The sequence below is a fragment of the Carica papaya genome, chromosome 9 (assembly GCF_054855325.1).
Source record: "Carica papaya isolate Zhongbai chromosome 9, ASM5485532v1, whole genome shotgun sequence".
In the NCBI taxonomy this organism is placed as follows: Eukaryota; Viridiplantae; Streptophyta; class Magnoliopsida; order Brassicales; family Caricaceae; genus Carica; species Carica papaya.
The window spans coordinates 12,839,385-12,862,555 of record NC_142317.1 but is presented as its reverse complement, the minus strand read 5'-3'; the positions used below and the strand labels follow the sequence as shown (position 1 = coordinate 12,862,555).

Below are 23,171 nucleotides of genomic sequence, written 5' to 3'. Positions count from 1 at the left end.
ATAAATAGAGTTTTCAAATTATTTTAGCATAGTGATGGGTGGGGTGTTACATCTCTCCCACTTTAAAAAAATTTTGTCCCCAAATTTGTCTCGAATGAGTCTGGATACTTTTTCCTCATTTCATCCTCCAATTTCCATGTTGCTTCTTCTGAGGTATGATCTTGCCATCGTACCTTCACCATAAGAATCGTCTTGTTATAGAAGACCTTATCGCTCAACCCGACAATTTCCACTAGAACCTCCTCATAGGTCATATCGGCCTGTACTTTCACCTTATCACGAGAAATAACATGAGATGGATTAGGGTAGTACCTCTTGAGCATCGAGACATGAAAGAAATCGTGCAGACTCGCAAACTCTTGGGAGTGAGGCAGTATGCCACTGGTCTAATGTGCTTGATGATCAAAAAAAGTCCCATATAAAGAGGGCTCAACTTCCCTCTCTTTCCAAATCGCATATTGCCTTTGTAGGGATAGACTCTTAGGAAAACTTAATCTCCCACAATAAACTCCAAGGGTTGCCTACGATTATTGGCGTAACGCTTTTGACAGCTCTGGGCAATTTCCAAATTCTTGTAGATGATTGTGACCTTCTCAATGATCTCTTAAATGAAGTCTGGTCCTAGGTGGCGTTGGTTCCTGACTTCACCCAGCAAGTAGGGGGACGACAAGGCCTTCTATACAATGCTTCATATGGGGTCATATCGATGCTGGAATGATAACTGTTATTATAAGCAAATTTACAAAGAGGAAGATACTCATACCAGTTATCACCAAAGTCGAAAATGTAAGCACACAACATGTCTTATAATGTTTGGATCGTACGTTCTAACTAACCATCCATCTAGGGATGATAAGCGATGTTGAAGTACAACCCATACCCCAAAGCTTCTTGAAAGTTGTCCCAAAAGTGCGAAGTGAATTGAGGGTCGCGGTCGGACATAATGGATTAGGAAACTCCATAAAGTCGAACAATCTCATCAACATATAGGCGGGCTAACTTACTGGTGGAGTCTATGGTTCGAATAGGCAAGAAATGGGAAGTTTTTATCAGCTTATCCAAGATTACCCAAATGGCATTTCGACCAGAACATGTCTTGGGCAATCCGAGGACAAAGTATGTAGTCACATGCTCCCATTTTTAATCGGGAATCGGAAGACCCTGTAGCAAGCCACCACATCTCTGATGTTCTGTCTTTATCTATTGATAAGTGAGGCATCATGAAATATAGTCAACTATATCTTTCTTCATTCACGGCCACCAATATTATTGTTTTAAGTTCCAGTATGTTTTAGTACTCTTGGGATGAATGGATAACTTGGAAGCATGGGCGGTCTTGAGTATATTTATACATACAGTAATGGGGACCCAAATTCTGTTCTAAAATCTGAACATTCCATCATCAGAAATCTTGAAATTAGGAGATTCATCAGAAGTGAACTTACCCAAATTCTTGATGATTTCTAAATCCATGACTTATGGTTCCCAAATCTTCATAAAGAGATTCGGTAGGGCTCATATCTAGGCAAAATAGGTGCCCTTGTCATAATAGCTAAGGCAGAGTGATTGTATAATGTCTATCATCTTTCAATTGAAGGCCATGATTTGAGCCAGCACAGTAAGCTACTTTTGACTTAGAGCATCGATGACTACATTCCCTCTCCCAGAGTGATAAATGATCTAGCAATCGTAATCCTTCAGAACATTCATCCAGTGTCTTTACCTCATGTTTAACTTCCTTTGAGAAAAGATGTACTTAAGACTTGCTGATCTGCTTACCTGCAATGCTTTGGGCCCAGTCTTATCTATGCATGCATTTAAGAGAGAGAACTGCAAGAAAGATCTTTTCATTTCTATAAACAGAATAGGATTTCTTCGAAAAGATATCTGCCAATGTCCCTTCTTTTGGAACGATATCAGAATGATTGTTCTCAGAGATATGGCAATGAGACTGCTGTAAAGGAGGATTACTCGCATTGATATCATCATGAGTGGATTGATTCATCAATGTATTGAGAGCAGATGGAGCAGAATCATGAACGATCAAATTAGTGCTCGAAATCTCAAGACAATTGGCTATCCCGTGCATTTTCTACTTCATTGATTTCCGTTGGGGAGTGATCCAAAGTTGGGTGGGTAGACGTCTCTTTATCTGAGGGCTGAATAATGATCTGGTGTAGATTTCAAAAGTCTTACCATACAGGTAATGTCACCATATCTTCAAGGCAAAGATAATGGCTGCTAGCTCTAGGTCGTGGGCATGGTAGTTTTGCTCATGAACTTTGAGCTGTCGAGATCCAAAGGTGACTACTCTGTTATGTTGCATCAAGACACACACTAAACAAATATGAGATACATCACAGTAAACTTGAAATCTCCCAACATTGTCAGGGAGGATTAACACAGGAGTAGACGTGAGACGACACTTTAGTTCCATAAAACTTTCACTGAACGCATAATTCCAAATGAAGGGTAGGCCTTTTCTGGTGAGTCAATGGCAGCAATCTTGGCAAATCTGTCAATGAATCATCAGTAATAGCCTACTAAGCCAAGGAAACTACGTACCTTGGCCAGATTTATGGGTGGACTCCAACTGATCACCGATTCTACCTTGGACGAGGTTACATAAACTCATTCGCATGAGATTACATGACCGAGAAAAGAAACTCGATCCAATCAAAAAGAGCACTTACTTAGTTTTACAGACAGTTAGTTTTGGTGGAGAGTCTCCAACACTTCAGCCAAATGCACAATAAAGCCCTCACAGCTTTTAAAATAAACCAAAATGTCATCAATAAAAATAATGACGTACCGATCTAATGCGTGTTGAAAGACTCAGTTCATTAGGTCCATGAAGGTTGTTAGGGCATTGGTCAATCTGAATAGCATCACTCTGAACTCGTACAAACCGTATCTGCACTGGAAGATAGTTTTTGAAATATATTCTTCTTTAACTCTCAATTAGTGATACCCGGTCCTGAGATTGATCTTAGAGAAGACCATGGCTCCTTGCAGTTGATCAAAGAGATCGTCGATCTGGGCTAAGGGGTACTTGCTTTTAATGGTCACTCAGTTGAATTCCCTGTAGTCCATGCAGAGTCGAATGGCACCATCCTTTTTCTTTATGAACAACACCAGAGCGCCCCAAGGGGAGTGGCTAGGGTGAATGATTTTTCGGGTGATAAGATTGAAAAGCTAATGTTCCAACTCTGTTAGCTCAATGCGACTCATACGATATGTGGGCTTCAAGATCGGCTGGGTTTTAAGCAACAATTCAATCAAGAACTTTACCTTACGTCTGGGAGGTAGACCAAGAAGTTTGATGCAAAAGACATCCAAAAAATTACAAATAATTGGTATGGAACACACAGCAGAATCAACATCCATATTCCTGTTCATTCAATTATTAGGAAAATGATAACAACAATTTTTATTTCTTTTTCAGAGATCGTAAGATTACAATTTTACTTTCACAGTCTATTATAGCTCTATACTTTTTCAATCAATCCCCATTCATAATATTATATCAAATACTACATAATCTAATAGTAGTCCTTATATACATAAAGAGCTTCTAGTAGTCGTTTAGAGGGAGTTTCCACCACCAGTGCTTTTCCTCAAGCCTCTTATCTAAATTCTAGGTTATAAGAAAATGCATAGAAAATAAGAGTGAATTGCAGCAGTATCGATCAAAACCTTGGCATAAGTATTATAAATTGAAATCAGACCCTGGATGAGGACAGGAGTAGGGAGGACATCGGATTCATTTAAGTGGTACACTCGACCTTGTGCTACGGGTCGGGCTATATCCTTTGGTCACTGAGGGCAGTCTTTTATAAGGTGTTGGATTCTTCTGCACCGATAGAAGGCGTTATTGATACACCGATAGGGCAAGTCACCATGCGAGTGACCACAATGCTGATAAGGTTGGTTAGTTCGGGTAGATGTAGCTATAGGTGGGGGTAAGGCAAGAGGAAGGATAATTTTAGTTCGTTTGTCTGAAGGGTTACTTACTTTGTCAAACAATCATTTTCTAAGCTGTTAAGGTTGTTGTTGGATACAGACTCGGATAAAGAGTTAGTGCTTGACCGAGATAAGATCTTCAGCCAACTGGGCATGTGCAAGCACCTCAGCATATGAGCTAGGTCTCAGCATCACGACCTGGCCATAAATGTCAACACGAAGGCCTTTGAGGAATTCCTAGCTTTTTAACTTTCGGAGGTGACCATCAAAGGGGCAACCCTAGACAGATGAATAAAACGTGCTGCATATTGGGCTACAGACAGGCCTCCTAATCGGAGGTCCTAGAATTCGTCCTCTTTCTTTTCCCGAACATAGACAAGAAAGAAGTTATCAATGAAAACATCCATGAAAACTTCTCAGGTAGTAGGGGTCAGTAGGACTTCTTTCTTAAGTAGCCACCAGTGTTCGGCTTCACCGTTTAACATGAAAGCGGCAAGAAAAACTTTTTGTTCTTCAGTTAGGTCTAAGACAGAGAAGAGCTTCTATATTTGTAGGATCCAGCCTTCGGCTACTAAAGGATCAGGGCCACCTTCAAAGTGTGAAGGATTAAGTTTCCTAAACTTCACTATATTGTGGGAGATAGACCGATCTGTATTTGAGAATTCAAGGGCAAGGGGTGGATAAGGGTTAGCCTAGTTTTGTCCTGCGACTGCAGTTAATCCTTGGATGGCTCAGAAAATTTCTGCAAACTCCGCCTTAACCAGATGATCCGGGGCTTCAGGTTGTTCAATACGCTCTATGGATGGTCTTCCTCGCGTCATTCCTACAAAAGAAAGGAAGACACGAGTTGGAAGTTTAATCTTTGAAAACAGGACTTATTTATTCCCTAGGCACTATAAAAGGTTCATCTACCCTAGGCCTCAGTGCAAGAGATTTGTTCTATAAAATTCTGCTCGAATACCATCTGTGAAATTCCAAGTGCTAATTAAGTCAAATGGGTGTCAGATACAAATTATGAATAATAAGTGTCTGATAAAATTTATGCAGCATAATCAAATCATAACAAATCCCTTATAAATTATATGAGTTTCAAATACATATATAAATTGAGTCCAGAAGTGGCTACAAAATACAAAACATAATGGCCACTTCTTTCACTATACTATTGGATTCATCAGAGTGCAGGAACAGTCATGTCCTCATACTTATGGATCTACGGGATCCTCATAGACTTCCAAGGGTAGGTCTGCCTGCAGTTCCTCATTTTCTTCCTCATCTGGAGGGGGTATGGAAAGAGTGAATTCTATATGCTCAGCAAGAAAACCAATATTAAATTAACATCGTAAAATTTCAAAAATTAATTATTTTATCTTACCATTTTATTTTTCCGTTTACCTATCTTACAATATGAAAAATCATTTATTTATTAAGGAAACGATACGTTTGCATAGAAAATCAGACATACATCATGCCAAATAATAGAGAAAATCAAATAAATCATGATGTCAGACTACTATCTCTCTCTCTCTCTTTAAACCTTTAAAGAGAAAGGAGAAAAAAGATGTTTGGCACAAAAAATGAGGAATGAGGGGCTCCTTCCCCAGCGGCAGCGGTGCGTCGCCCAAGGCAGCGGTGGTGCACTGCCTGATTTGGTCGTGCTCTAGCTAACGCTTTGTAGGCTTACCTGTAGGCGCACAAGCCTTCTGCCGCGTGCACAGGAGCTAGTTTGCCAGTGTGCAGGGCCTAGTCGTGTCGGGCAGTGTGCACACAGGCCGACTAGCTAACGCTTTACAGGCTTGCCTGCAGGCGCACAAGCCTACTGCCGCGTGCACAGGAGCTAGTTTGCCGGTGCACAGGGCCTAGTCGTGTCGGGCAGTGTGCACACAGGCCTACTACGCGTAGTCCCCAGGCATTCAAATCCTATCCGCGGAGGCCTATTGCATGGACAGCACGCGCACAGTGTGTGGTGCCTCCTCGCACGCGAAATGATGCGCAGACAGTCTGTCTGTGCACGACAGGACGCGCATGTAGGTCTTGACTCAGTGCCATATGTGCGGAAGGGAGGTGTGCGCTGTGAGCATGTCCCGTGCATGCGTGTGTACGGAGGGGACGTGCATGCTGTGTGCACGTCCCGTGCGTGGATGTGTGCGAAAGGGACGTGCATGTTGTGCGCACGTCCCGTGCGTTCGAGCATACTGGTGTGTGGAGTGGACGTGCGCGTTGTGCGCACGTCCTGTGCATGCGGGTGTGAAAATGGGACATACACACTATGCGCACACCCCGCAACCATTCTACGCGCGCACAGTGCCAAGCACCCGCGGGGGCAAACAACCCTCTCACGGTATTTTTCTCTTGGCCATTTTTTTTCCTATTTCACCATTTTCCAATTTTTTTCTAAATTCCCCTTTTAAAATAATTTAGTTAAAATAAAATAATTTAAAATAAAATAAAAATTAATTAAATAAATAAAAATCAATCAAAATCATGAATTGCGATAAATGTTAAACATCATAAATTAATTAAGTTTAAAACGGTCAAAGGCCCGAATAAATAGAGTTTTCAAATCATTTTAGCACAGTGATGGGCGAAGTATTACAACTCCAATGGACTATTTCAAATTGTAAGTGGCAAAATGTATTTCTTAAATTATTTTAGTTTTATAAAAATTTTTGTTATGTCAATTTAATACTGTATGTCTTACAGAGTTTCGTAGAACATACCCTTTCTATGCTAGGCCCTCCCATGTGACGTCGACTAGGATATTTGTGATGATTTGTATGCCAAGTTAACTTTTGAAGTCTTGCCTGGATCATGTGGATCCATGATCGTTGACGAGTGCATGTCTTGTTCTGCACTCTGATGAATCCATTTACATAGAGAAAGAAGTGGCCTTTTTTTGTATTTTATATTTTGTTGCCACTTCCTGTCTTAGTTGTATACTGAATTAGGAACTTATATATTTTGTAAGAGATTTTGTACTATAAAAGTTTCACTACATATATTCTATTTAAATGCACTCATATTTTATATTAGTATCGAGCACCCTTATACTGTAATCAGTACTGGGATTTCACAAGTGGTATTAGAGCAGAATTAGTAGAAAAATCTCTTAAACTGAGGCTAATCTAGAGTTAGAAAAAATCTTAGCATATAGGAGACTTCTTTCTAAAAACCTTATTTAGAAACTTCCTTGAAATTCCTACTTATTGTCTTCCTTTTCATTTTATAGGAAAATGACATGGGGGAGACCATCAGTAGAAAGAATCAAGGCCTAGGACACATTGACCAGGGCTGAATTTATCGAGCTGTTTTGAGCCATTCAGAGCTTAACAGCAGCTATCGTGCATAATCACACCAATAATTTTTAGCCTCCCCCACCTCCTGAGCGTCGTCCCGTTAACCATCATATCTCCCAACACATCGCAGAGTTTGAGAGAGTAAACCCTCCTCACTTTGACAGCAGTCCTGATCCCATGGTCGCTGAAGCCTAGACCTAGAAAATGGAGAAACTCTTCACAGTATTGGATTTGATGGAAAAGTAAAAGGTTTCCTTAGCTGCTTTTATGTTCACTAGATAAGCTGCTCATTAGTGGAAAGTAAAGAAGGATTTACTGTCGACTCCCACCACCTGAGAAGTATTTATGGACAACTTTTATAACATTTTCTTTCTAGTTTGTGTACGGGATAAGAAGGAAGAGGAGTTTATAGAACTGTAACACAGAAACCTGACGGTTGGCCAGTATGCAGCTAAGTTTATTCAGTTGTCGAGGTTTGCTCCATTGTTGGTATCCATTGTTGGTATCCACTGAAGCTCGGAAGGCCCAAAAGTTCTTTAAGGGTCTTCACCTAGATATTTTTTATCAGGTTTCCATGTCTAAGCCCAGTTCCTATGGTGAGGTGTTGGAGAATGCCCAGTTGGCTGAAGACCTTATCTCGACCTACAAGTAGCACATCACCCACTTTTGCAAACAACAAAACAGTAACAGTAAAAGAGATTTCCTCACTCTGATCCTGACCGCTTATACAAGAGACCCCTGTATTCCCAGCCCCTACTGCTTTGCCACCTCGTACCAGAGATCCCATTCGGACTTCTCCCCCTTGCTGACATTGTGGTCTTTACCATGGTGACCAGCCCTATCGATGTCTGAACCACTCCTATTACAAGTGTAGGAGTACATAATAGTTGGTGAAGGATTGCCCACAAAGGCCTAAGGACCTCACTAGACTAGTTTCCTAAAGATGTGTTTACCACCTGGACGAGCTCAAGATTCCCACTACTCCTATTCATAATACTACCGCACGTGCATTGATTAATAGAGGTGCCTCTCACTCTTTCGTATCTTGTAATTTTGCTTGTAAATTAAACCTTAAACCGAAATCCCTAAAAAATATTTTAGCTGTAGAGACATCATTTAGGGGACTATTAGAAGCATTTTTTGTATATAAAATTTGTAATGTAAATGCCTCAGAGAAAGAACTCACTGTAGATCTAATACTAGTAGACTTCTTAGGGTTTGATGTAATCCTAGGTATGGACTTGTTAGAAAAATATAGGGCAATTACTGATTGTGAGAAACAAATTGTAAAACTACATTCACCTAGGCAGTAAACTTGTTTTATTTTATGTTTGTAAAAGTTACGTAAAATAAATAAAAAGTGTTTTCTTTTAAAAAATTTCGTTGTTTTGGTCATGTTTGTTAGGCAGGAACATGGATTGTGACCCAGAAATTTCTTCAATTCCCGTTATATGCAATTTTTCAAATGTCTTTTTGGAGAAGCTACCAACCCTACCTCCCGAATGGGAGATACAGTTTTCGATTAACCTAATTCTAGGTACCCAGCTAATTTTAAAACCCCCATAGCGCATGTGTGCAAAACTTGTAGAATTAGAGCACCAGCTTTCCAAACTATAGGGAATGAGGTTCATCAACCCCAGTCATTCCTTTTAGGGTGCACTATCTTATTCGCCAAGAAGGACGGATCCCTCTACATGTGTATTAACTACCGCAAACTAAATTAGGTAACCATAAAAAGTAAGCATCCTCTATCTCGCATAGATGATTTGTTTGACCAGTTGCAGGGTGCTTATATGTTTTTGACAATTGATCTCTAATCCGGCTACCATCAAATACGAGTAAAGGAAGAAGACATCCCTAAGACAGCCTTTCGCTGTAGGTATGGCCAATTTGAGTTAAGGATTATGCTCTTTGGACTACCCAATGCCCCCACAGCCTTTATGGACTTAATGAATAGAACTTTTCATCATGCACTGGATCAATACGTCATCTTCTTCATTGATGACATCTTAGTGTATTCAAAGAGCCTGGAGGAGCATACCGATCACCTTACCCGTGTCATGATCACCCTTCGTGAGCACCATCTCTATGCCAAGTTTAATAAGTATTCCTTTTGGTTGAACCACGTATCTTTTCTTAGCCATGAGATTTTTAGTGTTGGAGTTTCTATCGATCCGTCTAAAGTTGAGGCAATTATGACCTGGAAACAGCCAACCAATGTCAGCAACATCCATAGCTTTTTGGGTCTGGCGAGCTATTACCGATGTATTATCAAAGATTTTTCTAAGATCGCTGCCTCTTTGACTCGCCTTACCAAGAAGGGAGTTTCCATTAGGACGAGGAATATGAAGAATCTTTTATGGAATTGAAGCGTTGACTCTGCACTACTCTTGTGTTTATCCTCCCCAACAACACAAGAAGGTTTTAGGTATTCTATGATGCCTCTCATGTTGGTTTGGGTTGTGTCCTTATGTAGCATGGGCGGGTAGTTGCATATGGTTCCTGATAGCTCAAAATCCACGAGCGTAACTACCCCACGCATACCTTGAGTTAGTAGCTATTGTGCATGCTTTGAAGGTTTAGCGTCATTAACTCTATGGGCAAACTTTTGATATCTACACCGACTACAAGAACCCAAAGTATTTGTTCTCGTAAAGAGAATTAAACATGAGGCAAAGACACTTGATTGATTTGTTAAAAGATTATGACTGCAAGATCCTTTATCATCCCAGTAAAAGTAATGTAGTAGTTGATGCCCTGAGTCAGAAGGAATTAACCATGTTGGCCGAAATAATGATATCCAGTTGGAAGTTAATAGACTCAATGCAGTCTCTCTATCTAAACCATTATGATAATTGTGCTTACCTTGCAAAGATACGAGCCCTACCATGTCTTTTTATGAAGATTTGGGAAGCCCAGTCTACTGATCCCAAGCTCGCGCGAAACCTCAGTGAGTTCACCTCAAATGAATTCCCTAATTACATGATATCAGACAATGGTCTATATTAGTTCCGAAATAGTGTTTGGGCACCTCCTACTATCAGGAATGATGTTCTTTAAGCAGCTCATGTATCCAAGTTGTCTATCCACTTAAGAAACACTGAGATGTACCGTGATTTGAAACATTAGTACTCGTGGCCAGGAATAAAGATGGACATTGTGAATTAAGTCTTTCGAGGCCTCATTTATCAAAGCGTTAAGGCTAAACATCAAAGACTCGATGGGTTGTTTTATAACTTTCCCATTCTTGAATAGAAGTGGGAACGCGTGACCATGGACTTCATCACTGGTCTACCAAGGACCACTAATGGTTGCGATGTAGTTTAGGTTATTGTGGATAGATTACCAAGACATCACTCATTTCTTTACCATCAAAACCACTGATCTTGTAAGTAATTTTGCATCTTTGTATGTTGATCAAATTGTTCGACTTCAAGGTGCACCCTCCTCTATTGTGTCGGATAGAGATCCTCGATTTACTTCCCGCTTCTTAGCACCAACTTGTATTTCAGTACTGCCTATCATCTCTAGATTGATGGGTAGTCAGAGTGTATCATTCAGACATTAAACGATATGTTGCGTGCTTATATTTTGGATTTTTGAAGTAATTTGAGTAACCACCTCCCTCTTTACGAGTTTGCTTACAACAACAATTTCCACTCCAGCATCTGTATGGCTCCATTTAAGGCTCTTTATGGTAGGCCATGCAGATCCCCTACCTGCTAGAATGAGATTAGGAACAGGCAATATACAGGGATAGACTTTATCCCACAACCTTTATGGACTTAATGAATAGAACTTTTCATCATGCACTGGATCAATACGTCATCTTCTTCATTGATGACATCTTAGTGTATTCAAAGAGCCTAGAGGAGCATACCGCTCACCTTACCCGTGTCATGATCACCCTTCGTGAGCACCATCTCTATGCCAAGTTTAATAAGTATTTCTTTTGGTTGAACCACGTATCTTTTCTTAGCCATGAGATTTTTAGTGTTGGAGTTTCTATCGATCCGTCTAAAGTTGAAAAGTTGAGGCAATTATGACTTGGAAACAGCCAACCAATGTCAGCAACATCTGTAGTTTTTTGGGTCTGGCGAGCTATTATCAGTGTATTATCAAAGATTTTTCTAAGATTGCGGCCTCTTTGACTCGCCTTACCAAGAAGGGAGTTTCCATTAGGACGAGGAATATGAAGAATCTTTTATGGAATTGAAGCGTTGACTCTGCACTACTCCTGTGTTTATCCTCCCCAACAACACAAAAAGGTTTTAGGTATTCTATGATGCCTCTCATGTTGGTTTGGGTTGTGTCCTTATGTAGCATGGGCAGGTAGTTGCATATGGTTCCTGATAGCTCAAAATCCATGAGCGTAACTACCCCACGCATACCTTGAGTTAATAGCTATTGTGCATGCTTCGAAGGTTTAGCGTCATTAACTCTATGGGCTAACTTTTGATATCTACACCGACTACAAGAACCCAAAGTATTTGTTCTCGTAAAGATAATTAAACATGAGGCAAAGACACTTGATTGATTTGTTAAAAGATTACGACTGCAAGATCCTTTATCATCCCAGTAAAAGTAATGTAGTAGTTGATGCCCTGAGTCAGAAGGAATCAGCCATGTTGGCCGAAATAATGATATCCAGTTGGAAGTTAATAGACTCAATGCAGTCTCTCTATCTAAACCATTATGATAATTGTGCTTACCTTGCAAAGATCTGAGCCCTACCAGGTCTTTTTATGAAGATTTGGGAAACCCAGTCTACTGATCCCAAGCTCGCACGAAACCTCAGTGAGTTCACCTCAAATGAATTCCCTGATTACATGATATCAGACAATGGTCTATATTAGTTCCAAAATAGTGTTTGGGCACCTCCTACTGTCAGGAATGATGTTCTTTAAGCAGCTCATGTATCCAAGTTGTCTATCCACTTAAGAAACACTGAGATGTACTGTGATTTGAAACATTAGTACTCGTGGCCAGGAATAAAGATGGACATTGTGAATTAAGTCTTTCGAGGCCTCATTTATCAAAGCGTTAAGGCTAAACATCAAAGACTCGATGGGTTGTTTTATAACTTTCCCATTCTTGAATAGAAGTGGGAACGCGTGACCATGGACTTCATCACTGGTCTACCAAGGACCACTAATGGTTGCGATGTAGTTTAGGTTATTGTGGATAGATTACCAAGACATCACTCATTTCCTTACCATCAAAACCACTGATCTTGTAAGTAATTTTGCATCTTTATATGTTGATCAAATTGTTCGACTTCAAAGTGCACCCTCCTCTATTGTGTCGGATAGAGATCCTCGATTTACTTCCCGCTTCTTGGCACCAACTTGTATTTCAGTACTGCCTATCATCTCTAGATTGATGGGTAGTCAGAGCGTATCATTCAGACATTAAACGATATGTTGCGTGCTTATATTCTGGATTTTTGAAGTAATTTGAGTAGCCACCTCCCTCTTTACGAGTTTGCTTACAACAACAATTTCCACTCCAGCATCTGTATGGCTCCATTTGAGGCTCTTTATGGTAGGCCATGCAGATACCCTACCTGTTAGAATGAGATTAGGAACAGGCAATATACAGGGATAGACTTTATCTAAGAGACTATTTACAAAGTGGATCTTATCCGAAAGAACCTCCTCATTGCCCAAAGTCACCAGAAGAGTTACGCTGACAACCGTAGGAGGCCTTTAGAGTTTTCTGTTGGCGACTGAGTATTTGTCAAGGTCTTTCCCTTCAAAGGAGCGATAAGGTTTGGGAAGAACAGGAAGTTGAGCCCTCGACATGTTTGCCCTATGGAAATTTGAGAGCGTGTTAATCCTGTGGCATACTGCATTGCTCTCCGATGTGCATGGCATCTTCTATGTCTCCATGTTAAAAAGTACCATCCTAACCCTTATCAAATCATCCCAACTCAAGAAACTCCTGTCGACTCAAACTTGGTGTGCACGGAATACCCAACAATGATACTAGGATGGACCGATAAAGTGTTGCACAACAAAAAGATCCCGATGGTGAAGGTGTAGTGCAACACTACACCCCGAAGGAGCTACATGGGAATTGGAAAATGAAATGCGAAAGAAATTTCTCCACCTATTCATAATAATTTTTTAGGACCAAAATTTTTAAAGGTAGGGGAATGTAACACCCTACATCTTTGTGCTTCATGTGGTATTAAGATTCTATTTTATTCGGGACTTTGGCAATTAAACTTCTGTGGTATAATATTATTTCATTTTATTTTATATTGAATTTTTGCTATTTTTCCTTAATTTATCAAAAATTTTATTATTTTATTACTATTATTATATTATTTTATTGTCTTAATTTATTAAGGATTTTCAGAAATACAAAGGAAAAATTAAGAAGAAAAATTTGTGGGTAAACCAGCCTGCACAGGAACGCCTGCATAGAAACACCAACGCGCACGCGCACCAAGCTTGCTGGAGGTGACCGTAGGTGCACGTCCCATCAGTTGGGAGCCCATGCCATGCCCAGTTTGCGTTTGCGAATCCCATGAGCAAATGCGCACATTAGGCGTACGGCTCAGTGCGTGCCTTGTGCGTGCAGATCCCAGGCGCAACCCTGTTGCGTCAAGCGCGCCACTCTGCGAGTGCCTACGCGACACGACATGTGTAGGATAACCTTTGCGTGTAGACCTCATCCTACGCTCGCGTCAGTGCATTATTCGAGCACGCAAAGCAGCTTGTTGCCTGCGGTGCCTCGAGCCCCGCGCTCCACACTTTCAGGAGCCATGCCTCCCTCTTGGCCGACTAACGCAGATGATGTCATCATTTTCTCTCTCTTTATGATTTGTGACACTTATCGCAAATCCGATGGTTCTCACTTTCTATAAATAGTTGACCTTCTCCACCCATTCTTCCTCACCCAGTTTTACTCTTAAGACAAAAATTTTAGAGAGAGAAAGTTAGGGAGAGAAAGAAGAAAAAAGAAGAAAAAGGGGCTAGCTTAGCTTACAAATAGTCATTGGTAATCGGTAAAGGATTCAATATTTTTTTGCACATTCTAAGAAGCATTTCTAGAAAAATGTAAAAGCGATTATTGATCTTATTGTATGATTTGTAGTATGATTTTAAGGGTGTGATGAGTTATTAATTATAACGTGATTTTAACTATACATGCATTGTGTAAAGGTTTAGTTTGCTATTTCATGAATGAAATTGAAATGTAATTGATACGAGAAAAGAATTACATGAAATTGTTGACATGGCATGAAAAGCATGAATGGATACATAAATCATGAATTAATCTGTTAGACTATTTTATCTACTTTTGTTGTCCCCACTCTATCTAGAAAGATGTGAAATGACCACTCCCTGTGGATGACGGTGCAAAAGCGCATAGGAGATCATAGGACCACTATGGTGAAGTACAATCACGGTCACAGTCTTTAGGACCACAATGGTTGGCATGATCATGGTAATAGATCGTGTTATGGTGTGACGAGCCACAAATCAGTTATAGTGTAGCGAGCTGTAAATCACCTATGGTTGAGCAAGTTGTTAGTTACCGATAGTGTCACCACAGTGGTAGTTGGAAATCTGTATTAGCCAGTAGATAAAAAGTCGTAACAGGTTTTAGGCGAAGTATGGTAAAAGACTTAATAACATTGTCTTGATGATCTTGGTATCTCTAAATAAATGTTTTTTTTTCTTACAATTCCTACTCCCACGGACCATTGTAAATGGTAAGTTGCAAAATGCATTTCTTAAACATTTATAGTTTTATAAAATTCTTTGTTGTGTCAAATTAATACTGTATGTCATACTTAGTCTCATAGAACTCACCATTTCTATGCTGGGCCCTCCTAGATGATGTCGATAAAGATGTTTGTGATAACTTATTCGCTGAGTTATCTTGCAACATCCCACCTATAATTATGCTAAAATGATCTGGAAACTCTATTCTTCTGGGCCTTTAGCCGCCTTAAATTTAAATTAATTTACTCTGTTCTCGATATTTGTGATTTTAATCTATTTTTATTTTTAATATTTTATTTATTTCATTATTTTTATTTTTATTTTATTTTATTTTAAAAGAAAAATTTAAAAAAATTTGAAAAACGGCGAAACGGGAGAAACCTACTTGTGGGAAAAGTCCCACGAGAAAACTGTTGACCACGCAAGTGCTGGGCACTATGCGCGCGTGCATTCATGCACAGTTGCTGCAAGGCGTGCGCATAGCGTGCACGTCCCATCCCCATGCCAGTGCGCACAGGACAGGCACACAACAAGCACGTCCCCTCCGCACGTATGATGTGGGGTCAAGACTTGCGCGCGCGTCCTGTCACATGCTGACAGGCCATACGCTCATTACTTCGCACACAGACTAGCGCTGAACATTATGTGCGCATCATCCGGGCAGCAGGCCTGCGCAGATAGGCCTTGTGGGCCTAGGGCCTGCCTGCGTGGTAGTAGGCTTGTGTGCCTCCAGGCTAGCCTACAACGTACCGACCGGGCACTGCCACCTCGGGCAGTGCACCGCCACTACCTTGGGCGGCATGCCTCCACCGTCGATGGAGGAAATTTTCCTCCCTTATTTTTGGTGCCAAGAATTTTTTTCTCCTCTCTCTTCACCGAATGTAACCACTTGGCGCGAATCCAAGGGTTTCAAAATTCTATAAATTACCCTACCCCTTCCCTTCATCTCCACACTTTCATTTCTTCCATTTTTCAAAGGTTTAGAGAGAGAGAGAGATATAGTAAATTAGTGAGAGAATAAGAGAAAGAAAGGAAAACGGTGAAGAAGAAAACATCGAGGTTTTGGTAAAGAATCTAGTATTACTTTCGACGTCTTAAGTAGTATTTTTAGAGAAGCAAATTTAATATGATTGTTATTTTGCTTGTTTTACATACCTTTGTGTTCAAATGAGTCAAATTGTTCTAATTTTCAAGTGTGTTGTATGAATTACTGACACTTGATGAATTTGCATTAATAAATGTAATAGGTAGCCTATAATAATAAAAAAAAAAGTAGAATAAAACCTGTATGGTCCGAAATGTATCTGTATTGACATGCACATTGCATCAAGTATCTTGTTAAGCTTTTTATCTCTAAGGGGTATCTATTTATCCTTTCCCTATCTGGTTTGGAAAGATGTAAGAGTACCGCTCCTAGTGGATGACGGCATGTTCTCTCACGAGAATGGTATCGCACTATCTGTAGGGGTCACCCGTGGCTAAGTAATGTCGTGACTATAGATATTTGTTAAGACCATTATGGTTAGTACGACCGTTGTCATAGATCATACCATGGTTTGGCTAGTTAAAAGTGGGCCTGAGCAAATTGTCGTATGTGTATCTGATCTGGTCATTCCACTTGGGTAGTTGAAAATCTACATCTGCCCTTAGAGATGGAAGTTTGTAATGAATTCGCGAAGCATAATACGAAAAATCTGTGCATTTCATAATTTATTTGATTTTCTCTATTATTTGGCATGATATATATTTGATTTTCTATGCTAACATACCATTTTTATATTTAAATAAATAGTTTTTGTAATGATGAGTTAGGTAAGGAAGGAAGCTAAACGGTAAAGTAAAATAATAAACTTTTGAAATCTTATAATGTTAATTTAATACTGTTTTTCTTATTGAGCATATGAAACTCACTCTTTCCATACTCCCCTAGATGAGGAAGAAAATGAGGAACCGCAAGCAAACCTACCCTTTGAAGTCTATAAGGATCTCGTGGATCCACAAGTCTGTAAAATGCATTCAATCTCATTGGTTTTATATATCACCTCTTATGAAAGAAGTGTCAGGATTTACACAAGTTGCAAATAATACAATCTAATCTTTATATTTGATTTGTGTGCTAATTATCGATCTACTTTTTACTTATTAAACTTATCACATACTAAAAATTTTAAATAAATATTTTATTTTTCAATAAAAAATACTAACTACTTTTTCAAATTTCTCACTATGCAATAATTACATTTATAGATCCTTTTTTCTTATATATACTTGTGGAGCAATTGTGCACAGCCTACATATATAAACAAGGTGTTGCAGACTACTAGCAAAGAAAGTACCATATATACCTATATATTTATATCATTTATTACTCCCATGTGGATATATACTGTGAAATCTCATATTCTAATTAAGGCAAATGGGTGTTAGATATAGATTCAAAATAACGAGTGCACGATAAAATTTATGCAGCAAAATCAAACCTTAACAAATCACTTACAGATATATATAATGTTCTAAGTACATACATAAATTGAGGCCAGAAATGACTACAATATACAAAATATAAGGGTCACTTCTTTCACTATGCTACTGGAATTCAGAGTGCGGCCTACATTTACACATTTAAAAAGAAAAGTAAAAAGAAATTTAATAATTATAGGTTATAAGATGAAGATGAATTAGAGCAATTAATATTAGGAAGTTATTTTAATTAAATAGAAACAAAAACGGTAATTAATAATGGGTAATAAGGTTCATGCTCTTTAGTATCTAATTCTGAACAAGATAGATATGCAAAATCCATAACATTCAATTTAGTATACTCGTTTTACCTACAACATTATTATTAAGCAATCAAAAAACATTTTTCTTTCACTATAAGGAAAATACATAAATTTTGGATATAAATAGAAAATGTCTTTTGGTAAAATAAGTAAGATACTTTTCTCTATTAGTATAAACCTTCTATTTATATCTTGTGCCAACTAAAAAAATTTGAAAATTGTACGCATGTCATTAATTAAATTGTAATTATAATTATTTAAACATTAAAAATTAACTATAAATATAAAATGCATTGTCTCGATGCCAAGTGGGGCACCAACACTCGATAGAGCAAACATAAAGAAAGATATGTATATAGCAGCGGAACTATTCCCCTCAATACAACATGCAAAAAAATGTACACTGAGGCATTAGGTTATCTATACTTATATACAAATAAAAAGAAATAACCTATATAAAATATAGTAGCCTCTAAAGATTTTTAACAAAATATACAAGTCTGCTCCAAATCCTCCTGGAAGGAAAACTAGACAAGATAGGTAATATTAATGGTGTACAAACATGCTTTGAAAACATTTTCTTAATGCAGATTTAAAGAAAACAGTGATAAAAGCAATAATTGGGAAACACTGATAATATACAACTCAATTGACATAATAATAATTTAACCATCAGTGGCGATCAATACCGTATTCAATGCACTTACATAATTCACACATACGCACCCACGACTAGACACATTTTCTGACTCAGTTTTAATACCAAATTATTATTTTAATTTCACCGTTTAAAAACCTACGCGTGCAACTACTTACAGTACTTCCATAGAGGCGCAAGTCACCAACTAGCTAAGAATGGAAGCACAATAAATTAGTAATAATAAAAACGTAAATACATAAAAATCACTAAGTACTCTTCGATCGTCATCAATCAGTTATCACTCCAGTCACTATTGTCCATATCCTGGAGCTCCAAGACATGTATGCAATCAGTTCATGGTCATCAACCACTGATCCTGGTTCTATAAATGGAACCTAATATCACACTCAAAGTCTAATGGTTTCCATATTATCCTCTATATCCCTCCAAGGAAATCAGTGCATCGACTTTAATTAGACACTGTATTATTTATATTTTAGACTTTTTAATAATTTCTCCCTTAAATTTAATATGTTATTTCATCCTATTTATTTTACTAATATGTAAAATTATTATTATTATGTAGTTTATTTGTTCTACTTAAACTTTTATTGTAGTTAATTATACTATTTTGATTATTTAGATTTTTAATTCTATTCTTTTTAATTAATTTAAATATTTTTTTATTCTTGTTAAATTTTTTTCTAAACTTAAATTAAGTTTTATTATTATTATTATTTTCAATGCTAGCATCATAAATTTTACCCAAATTTCTAGCTCATGTTACACTTAACCATTTCCAATATAACTTTTATAACTTTCCACTTAATTACACTTATTTTTTTTTCCAATTTTGTTAATTAATTTTTTTTTTCTTGATTCTTCCCAAAGGCCCCAACCTCTCCAAATGTTTAGCCCATGGGAAGTCCCCATGCTTGGCCCGTGGCCCAGTGGGCTTCCGTGAAGGCCCCTCAACATGCTCTCATGTCTGTTGGGCTAGCACGGCCTGCTGGCCTATTGCACAAGGCTATCGCTCCAAGGGAATAGACCATGTGCAGAGGCACACTATTATGTCTTTGTTTTGGCAAACTTAGGTGCCCGAATACTCTCAACTCTCTTTGACTCAGCCTTTGCGCGTTGGCAAATTGCTAGAGGTGGTTTCAGGTTATTTCATTTGTACCTAAAATCCCTCTCTTTCATGTGAAGAAACTGTGAAACACAATTTTTGGGGCATTTTGATGCCCAAACGCTTAACCGAGGATAATGGTCTCTGTTTTTCGTCCCTCTTCTATTTTATTATGGTTTTAAGACGTTCATCATCATCAATCACATTCAAACATAAAAAAAAACTTATTAAATACAATTAAAACATATTACATAACTATCAAGCACAAGATGAACACACCCACCCTTTTTCCATTTAAAAATCCACTTCATCTATGCATTTTTAAAGAACACATCCCATGAAATGCAATCTACAAATGCCATCTTTGTATGAACTAAACTACTACCCATCTTACCTCAAAGAAGTAGCAGCAACAAGCCAAAGAATCACAAGAAAAGGTTGGATTGAAAGCTTGAAGAATAGTTCCGTAATATGCGGAATTGTTGCAGAAAGTGAGATTAATTTCTAGTTTCCTAGTGTGTTTAGTTTTGTTTAATTAATTTCTAAAAAATCCCTAATATCCTATTATGATTCTATATTACATAAGGCTTCTGCATAATCCGGATTCCTAAGGTTATTAAGAAACATGTTTAAGTGTGAAGGAAGAGTGAAAGAATACAGGAGATAAAAAGCTTACATTAAACAGAAATCATATTTTGGACTCCCAATCTTCACTCGCACACTCACACATTATGTTTTCCCAAACGTCCTCACCGCCGAAGCTTCTAATTTCTCTCAACTCATGGTTTTTTTGTTGGTTTGTTTATTGTTGGAAGAAATGAGGAAGAAGTGTGTTGTAGAAAAAGCCTTACAGAAAAGGTCCAACTGATCTAAACCTTCTATTCACATGCAGCTGCTCCAAACTGTACATGTAAGGAAATGGTCAACAACTTACCATAAGTGAAGCTAGAGCTGCGACATCTGGCCTGCCAGAAGCTTGTCCTAGCCAGCTGGTTAAGGCAGTAACACCATTTGGCGTAACGGTGTCACATCAAACCAGGCTGAAGTTGTCACTTGTGGGTCTGCCTTGTTCCCCCACCCCCCTCCCCAACCCCGCCCTTTAGTTTGTATGTAAATATATATATACACACCTATAAGCGAAGTTTTAATTTTAATCTACTACACATAATAATAAACACACCATTTTAAGGCTGGATTAATGTTATTTTTGTTGGGTTTATATTTATACATATATATTTACTCCTTCATTTATGTATTTAGGAATGTGTTTACTTATGCACACAGATATCTATATACAAAAGTTTACTTCAGTTTATATATGATATATATATTTAGTTTATTATTATTATTGTTATTATCATTATTATTATATATATTTTAATTCATTTAAAGTAATAACAATTAAAAAATAGAATTATAATATCTTTAGAAAACACCATTATTGAAAATATCTCTTTCATTAAAATTTTGAAGTTTCATTTTTTTCCACTTTCATATAATTGTACATAAATTGTTAATTCCTTTAAAATTTATTTTAAATTAGTTAATAAATCATATGACTAAAATACCTTATTAGATAAAAGTTTATGGTAGCACATAACTGCCTGTTACATTCTCTCCCCTTCTTAAATAAAAGTTTTTCCCAAGTTTTAAAATCTACCCCGAGTACAAATCTCTTATAGTGATATCCTAAGATAAGCATTGGGTAGCCATGAGTAACAAAAACTCAGAGACCATCAGTGCGTACAAGGAAACCAGAACTCATACTAGCTAGATTTAACATGTAACATGTTCTGTCGTAGGTGTTTCCAAGTCAGGTGTCAAGTGTACTGAATGATCTGTCATATTATGAGAATAGACAAGTATGTTATCGATAAAGACTATAACATACTTATCTAAAACTAGTATAGATACCCATTCTAAAATTCATTTCTCTTCTTGTTAAAGAAAACTTTATTTAGTAGGTTAAACTACATTTAGAAAAAAATTTAATTAATTACATTATAACATAAAAGAAATACAAAATAGGATATCTTTATTATTTATTATTTATATTGATTCATTTACTGTGAGTATGATGTACTATTGGGAAGAATGAACCATTATTGTTTTTTGGAAATAATCAAGGGTAACAAGATATACAGCCAGCCAATCCATACTCATGATTACCTTAAACCCTTGAAAACCAAAGAGTAGAAGATCAACTAGAAAGTTTTTACCTATTATCTTATTCTTACAAGATTTAAACATCACCTAGACGCAACTAACATACTTATCTAAAACTAGTATAGATACCCATTCTAAAATTCATTTCTCTTCTTGTTAAAGAAAACTTTATTTAGTAGGTTAAACTATATTTAGGAAAACTTTTAATTAGTTACATTATAACATAAGAGAAATACAAAATAGGATATCTTTATTATTTATTGTTTATATTGATTCATTTACTGTGAATAAGATGTTCTATTGCGAAGAATGAACCATTATTGTTTTTTGGAAATAATCAAGGGTAACAAGATAGACAGCCAGCCAATCCATACTCATGATTACCTGAAACCCTTGAAAACCAAAGAGTAGAAGATCAACTAGTAAGTTTTTACCTATTATCTTATTCTTACAAGATTTAAACATCACCTAGACGCAACTAAATTCTTAGCTGGTGTTCTTGGCACTACTATCTTTCCTAGGGTACAAGATTAATACTTATCTTTTCAACAAAATTAATTAAAACGAAAGAGTACATAACACCCAAATTAGTGATGACACATGCAAAATAGTTAGAAATAAAAAGTGTACCTTCCATGACTACAGGTGTAACCCCAGCAACTAGCTCAACCAACTGGTTCCCACATCTCCATGTAGCCTAACGACGGTGGGGATTAGGATAATCTCTAGTATAATGCCTTAGATCCCCGCAATTAAAACACGTATTCGTGTCTCTGAAGTATGAGTGCCTACTTAAAGAGGAGTGAAAACCATAATGGGTGTCACTTTGGGCCTCCTAGCAATAAGACCTCAGTCAAGTTGCCCCCTTCTTAGCTGATTTTAGATCCTAACACTGTTGCATCACCAGAGCTAGGCAATAACTAACTCTACCCTGAGTGCTAAAGCACAAACAGGATTAAGCTAGTCCTCCACTGAACAAGGGTGGTCATCATTATGCGTTTCATCATGACCAATAATGAAAACAAATTTTTGGATGACTTGAAGAAGCCAAATGATTTCTGCCCAAGTAGGGGTACCCTCAATGCATTCCACAAAATCACTTCCTCGTATCATGCTGCACACAAGGAAAGAAAAACTTAGGAATTAGAACAGTTCAAACATTCCTAATAAATTTAGAGTTCTAGGTTATCTAATAGAATACTATCCTATTATAAAAAAACCTAACCCTAGGCCTCAGTTGTATGAGATGTCCCTAGAATCTGGTCTAATACTACTTGTGATATCCCAATGCCAAGTGGGGCGTTAATGTCTGATAGAGCAGACATAAAGAAAGATATGTACATAGCAGCGGAGCTATTCATTCCAATACAATAAACAAAAACTGAACATTGAGGCATTAGGCTATCTATACTTATATACAAATCAAAAGAGATAACCTCTAAGGTAAGACTAATATGA

At 37.7% G+C, this 23,171-nt stretch overlaps 1 long non-coding RNA gene across 8 annotated transcripts in view; it reads right to left on the bottom strand.

The window, feature by feature from the left end:
• The window catches only part of LOC110808778 (uncharacterized), a 69,258-nt gene that overhangs the window by 33,886 nt on the left and 12,201 nt on the right, over positions 1-23,171 (bottom strand). For 3 of the 8 annotated variants that reach the window (XR_015816561.1, XR_015816562.1, XR_015816558.1), the window contains exon 2: positions 22,344-22,827. This is a non-coding gene — a long non-coding RNA (uncharacterized LOC110808778). Of the gene's footprint in view, positions 1-4,969; positions 5,240-17,474; positions 17,607-20,223; positions 21,386-22,071; positions 22,828-23,171 lie in introns of those variants that run through there. The other 5 variants (XR_015816560.1, XR_015816559.1, XR_015816564.1 and 2 more) reach the window with 5 other exon arrangements.